Consider the following 5893-nt stretch of genomic DNA (forward strand, 5'->3'; position numbering starts at 1 on the left):
CGGGTAATGGGGCCTTTACTACAGTCGCTGCTGTGGGCACGAGAGACACATACGTGAAGTGGTTCATACCCAGGTGGCCTCCACGGGCGTCTTACAAAGCCAGAGCCCTCACCCCACGGGGCCGGGGCACCACCCCTGATAGAATTTCATCCTGGCAGACAGCTTCGAAGCACAAATACATTCTAAAATCTCTGGATGGGAGCTAATCACTTCGGAAGTCAGTGAGCCACCTCTCAGGATATCAGAGGAGCCTGGAAAAAAAAAAATGAGACCCTGGGGAATGGCAGAGAATTTTCTTCCTTTGCGAATGGCAAATTTAGACATATGAAAAGTTTAAAGTGACATGCCAAATAAATCCAAAGTCGTCATAATTTAGCCAGCCGCCTTTATTATGAGACAATAAGATGCATAAAGTCAGTGCTATGGAGGGTGATGCAGGTCGTTTGGCCCACGTACAATTAGGAGGCTGATAGTTGCTTAACGTCCAAAGTCGGCATTGCACGGCACTCGCCTAGTGGTTGGGATTCCACAGGACGCACGGTTTCCATCACAGAGTGAGAGGTCATTTGCTACTGCAAAGAATCCTAGGGTTTTTCTAGGAAAATTCCACTCCAAGAGGCTCATTCCTAACATGTGGGCAGGTGACTGTCTAAACCACTGAGGGAAGACAGTCAAGGTAAACAGCTAATTAATTAAAGAAAACCTCTCTCTCCACCCCAGCCCTGAAAATATCCTGCGATTGAGACACACACACACACACACACTCGCGCGCACACACACACACACACACACACACACACACACACGTTTAAAAATGCTTCCAGGCCACCGGGTCCTCCAGCCCCACTGCCTGCGTTAATTAAAGTCTACAAACCTTAAACTCCCCCCCTCCCCACAATATCTGTGCGACCACAGCCCCTCTACTCTTTCAGGCAACATTTGCTCCAACTGAATATTCCCGTGCTTTCGGGAACAACATTTAAAAATAAACCATTTTGGCACATTGTCAAAGTCTTGTCTAAATTCCTTCATGACAACCACCCTAAGTGAGATTTTGAAAGCCAAAGGGAGCTGGGGGCAGGGGGAAAAAAAGGAGTCCCCCGTTTAGAGTTATAATTTCAGACAACGCCAAATGAGGATGCATTTACCGATTCCCTCTCCCCCTGTCTAATTCTGGCGTGTGCAGGGGGGTAGCCTCACCCCACCCCTGACTCCCACCGCCTGCATTTCCTTTGTCCTCTATGTGGAGCCGGGCACGTGGGTTGTGGGTGAGGAGGCTCCTAAGTCGTGGGACACCTTTTGGCCCGTGGCCCGGGCTGGCCGCTGGAGAAAGAAGGGCTGGGCAGAGAAGAGGCCTCAGGCAGGTGTTAAAATGTTGTCCCTGGTCCTCCATAGCAATCACCGCAAAACACTCTCGTCTGCTCCATTCCGATCAACAACCTGCTCTCTCCTTGGTCTGTTGCTAAGAGACCAGCCTGTTGTTTACAAGATCCTCGGTGGCGTAGACTTCCATAATTTATAATTTATTATCTTAGTGTCAAAACTTGTGTTGGTTTTTATTTTATTTCACCATAGATCCAATAATTGTTAGATACAACAAAGGTCATACATCCGCCTGTGGCACCGTCGCTGCTCTGATAGCATCCCCGGCTGCCCCTAAGTTTAGGTGCCGCGGAAGAAAATGCTATTATAAACGGAAGATGAATATCACTTTTGTCCATTAACTTCATGCATTATATGACTGCTCAGGTCAATGGATTCCCTCAAGATTTGTTCACTGTTGAAAACATATTTCTGTCCAACCAAGGAGGAAATGAATTGAAATGATTTCAATTATCACAAGAAAGGAGTTGAGTCTTCTCGCCGGACACTTCAACACCCCCTCGCCCATCTTGCCGATCCCGTCCCCACAAAGTTCAGGGCCATGGGCATTTAACCAGTGGTAGAAAATACTCTCGAGCCATCGCTGGGCTTTGTGGGTACACATAAGAGCCTTTGGAAAGTATTCTCGACTCACAGCAAGTCAATCGATTCAGTACGGAAAAACGAAGAGTCATTTAAGGAAAACAGCTCAGTGCCAAGACACCCACTTAAAGCAGAAGAGAAACCGTGTATGTTTACAATCACAATCGCTGCTAACCTTTCGTGGACCAGACACAAGGCTGAGTGCTTAACCTGGAGCGACGGATATAAATCTCCCGACAAACCTATGAGGAAAGTCCTAAGAGTAGCCCCATTTTAGAGACAACATAATCAGGCCTTTGTGACCTTAGAGAAGTGACAGACCTAAGCCCAGGATGAGTGACCCTACAGGCATTGTTCTCAAAGGAATTAGAGGAAAAATCCAGCACGGGCTTAGCAGTCTGTCGTCTGTTTAAGAAGAGTTCACGGGCACGTGATGAAGCAGGGAAATTCACATAGGTTCCAAAACCATATCACCACATTATCTTTGTCTGCAGTCTTTGGAATCTCTCTAGAAACCACAGAGCATGAGAAATTTCTAGGAAGGGCATTTTATTTTCCCCATCAGAGGACCTGGCAAATTCTCATGGCATTTTACTGGGAATTAAATTTGTTGTTTCCAGAAAGTAATTATGGCAATGATCCACACTGGCATTTTTTACCGCTTCATTCCTACCTACCCCCTGCTGGCGATAGCACGCTGGGTCCCTGTCCAAGATATCACACCGAGGAAGGATCTTCAGGACCATCCCTGAAGATCCCCAGCTTCTTCTTCTTCTTTTTTATTTTTACTGAGATGGTGAAAAAAATATACATAAACAAACAGGCTCGAAACCATTGACCATAAAAGAAGCAGTCAGCCTCTTGATGACTTAACCGATTTCTCATACCTACTGGTTTTCTTCCCCCAAGCAAGGAGTTGACTCATGTAAAAGTGCAGACTCTTTGGCCATTGCAGACACACCACGAGCAACAGAAAGAGGTGCGCATATCCCTCAGGTCATCTTCTGAGATCACCTCTCTGAGAACAGAGCCTGCTGAAGGTGCAGACGGGGTCCTATTCATCTTGGTAACAGCATGAAACATGTGTACATGGCTTACGGTTACAGATCAGAAGTTGTGGGTTCAATTCCCTGTCTGCCCCTTAGCGAGCCCTGTGAACTGAGGCAGGCCTGTTAACTCTTGGACTCCCGGTCTCTACGTTTGCAAAAACGGGGGTGATAATACCACCTTCTTTGCAAGGAAGACACAGTTAAAGTTAAACAGTGGACACCACCCAAAATCCGGGGGGGAGAAGACTGTACAAAAGTTATTGGCAGCCCAGGGCCCAATAATGTGTCTGACAAAAGTTGCCTCTTGTTGCTTGTGTGTGTGGCTGGGAGCACGTTGTCGGGGTCCCTGCACTGACTCCGGCGAGCCCTGGGGATCCGGAGGTGAAAGGCTGCTTCTTCCTATCGATCGTTCAAGGTGTAATGGAGGAGACAAACATGAAGTCTACACCCACTGCTGTGGAGACCCAGATTGAGATGTGACCTTGGAAAATGTCATCTATGAGCCTCATTTTCTTATCCGTAACATAAGGGCATCACTGCCTTGTCAGCTTGAGAATGAAGAGAAGGATGCCACCTGCTATCTGTCGCCCAGGAGGTACTCAGCAAATATGGCGGGAGGGGGAGGTGGCACGTCCATGGCCCCTCTCAATGGCTACTTCTCCCCCAGGTTTTTACAGGGGATCCTAGAAGGAGAGGTGTTTCTTCACTAATAAGAATTAAAGGTAATCAGAGCACAGTCGCACCAGCCACCTGCGTGGGGTCTTCACCAAGGGCGGCGGAAACTGTCAGGCTGGTAATGCACACCACAGACTCCCTCTGCCCACCCACTGACCTTTCTGAGGGTAACTTCATAGTGTCGATGTTAACGCCGACGGATCGCACGGGTAAAGCTCCTAGAACACAGGAGATATTCGGTAGAAGGCAGTTGCCCTCCTTTCCAAAGACCCTGAAATGGAGATAAAGCCGACATGTGATTGGCCATGGTGTGGAGTCTCTTACCCAACGGTGGGGAGTCAAATAGAATTTCCACGGAGATTTGATTATCCCTGTATCTCCTCTCAATCCCTGCCATCTAGTCAATACTACTTCCCAGGGGGTTGTGTTTGTTTGTTTTAATGGAAATAAGCTAGTGCAAGGGGACTGTCCGAATTAAGTGTACCCTAAGTGAACTCTTCCTTGCCCGCCTATAAAACCCGCCCCCAACCCTGTCTCCCTATAAAAGCAGAATCTTCTACCCACATGTCCAAGACATGCATCAAGACATAACGGGTGACCCCAGTTCCAGGTAGGCCTCAGCCCTGCATCTTCAGTTGCCATCCGAGGTCTATTGATTCTCTTTCCCCAAAAGTCTCTTTTCTACACAGGTCGTTAGTTTTCAGGGCCATTACTAAGCACATGATTCCAGACCGAGGTAATACATGTTCCTTATCGTCTTATAAACTTGTAAGGGCCCCCGTCTTTAGCAAGGAAAAACTCAAACCTCTTGGCACAGGCTCCTGCTTCAATGACCCATGTGTTCTCTAGCCTCTTGGACACCCCTTCACCACAAACTTTTTGGACGTGCAGCACACAGCTGCCTCTCGTCCTTCAAGCATGTCACGCTGGGCCACAATTCTCTGACTGCACGTTCTGTCCCTCTCGACTCCTGCGACATCCCTTTTCCCAGAAAATTCCTGTTCGGCCTTCAAGACACAACCTGAACGCCACTTCTTCTCAGAAGTCTTCCTGTGTTCTCCGGGCAGGCCGATCATCTAAGCTGGTTTTACTCATCTCTGTATCAACAAAGCCTGACCCATAGTAGCGTCTCAGCGCCTATGCCACTGGGCATCGGTTTAACATCTTGGGTCTCCAAATGTTCTCCTCAGTCTCCTTTCCAGGACCGTCTTTCTCCACTTAGTCATTAGTTGTTGATATGCCTCAAGGCTGGCCATATGGCATTTTCAAATGATCAGAATAATAACTCTTTACATTGTGTCTTGGGTATTCCCTCTGCTCCCCTGGCATCAGATGCTGATACGTCCCAAAGCTGCAGCTCCAGTCCTGCCTCGACCCGTATCCCGGAACTTTCCATCCCTGGATGCGATGGCTGTATGGAGACTTGACTATTGCACAGAGCCCTCAAACTCAAAGCTTCAAACCGATTTTATTTTCGTCTCTCTACACACCTCTAAACCCTTATTCCATTCCAATGCTCCCTCATTAGTGGCATCACCACAATCTCCACATCCATTTGATTCCCCCCTGAACACCTCGCCCCACCTTATTAAGCAACACTTTTTCCGGGGCGCCTGGATGGCTCAGTCAGTTGAGCATCCAACTCTTGGTTTCAGCTCACGTCATGATGTTGCGGTTCCTGGGTTCAAGCTCTGCGTGGGGCTCTGTGCTGACAGCGCGGAGCCTGCTTGGGATTCTCTCTCTCTCCCTCTCTCTGCACTTTCCCTGCTTTCTCACGCTCTGTCTCAAAATAAATAAATAAACATTAAAAATAAATGACAAGGGGTGTCTGGGTGGCTCAGTCGGTTAAGCGCCTGTCTTCAGCTCAAGTCATGATCTCACGGTTCATGGATTCGAGCCCTGGGTCGGGCTCTGTGCTGACAGCTTGGAGCCTGGAGCCTGCTTCGGATTCTGTGTCTCCCTCTCTCTCTGCCCCTCCCCTGCTTGCTCTCTCTCTCTCTCTCTCTCTCTCTCTCTCTCTCTCTCAAAAATAAATTTAAAAAAACATAAAAAAATTTTAAAATAAATGACAAGGTTTTTGGATGCTTTGCATATAATAGTTTTCAAATCTATTCAGCTTCTCCAATCCAAGACCATTCTCCATCATTCCCTTGCTTGAGGCTAACATTGTCTCTTTTCTGCCTGCTGCAACCAACTCCTAATTC

The 5893-nt window shown here is 47.9% G+C and overlaps 1 long non-coding RNA gene across 1 annotated transcript; it reads right to left on the reverse strand.

Moving 5' to 3' along the window:
* Nucleotides 1–368: 368 nt before the first annotated feature.
* LOC147579724 (uncharacterized) lies at nucleotides 369–5464 on the reverse strand. The gene is made up of 2 exons (XR_015251799.1): nucleotides 5274–5464; nucleotides 369–3960 (listed from the first exon to the last, which is right to left on the reverse strand). It is a non-coding gene; the product is annotated as an uncharacterized LOC147579724 (long non-coding RNA).
* Nucleotides 5465–5893: the final 429 nt, after the last annotated feature.

Source organism: Puma concolor, chromosome B3 (assembly GCF_028749965.1).
Source record: "Puma concolor isolate L17-30 chromosome B3, mPumCon1.1.hap2, whole genome shotgun sequence".
Classification (NCBI taxonomy): Eukaryota; Metazoa; Chordata; class Mammalia; order Carnivora; family Felidae; genus Puma; species Puma concolor.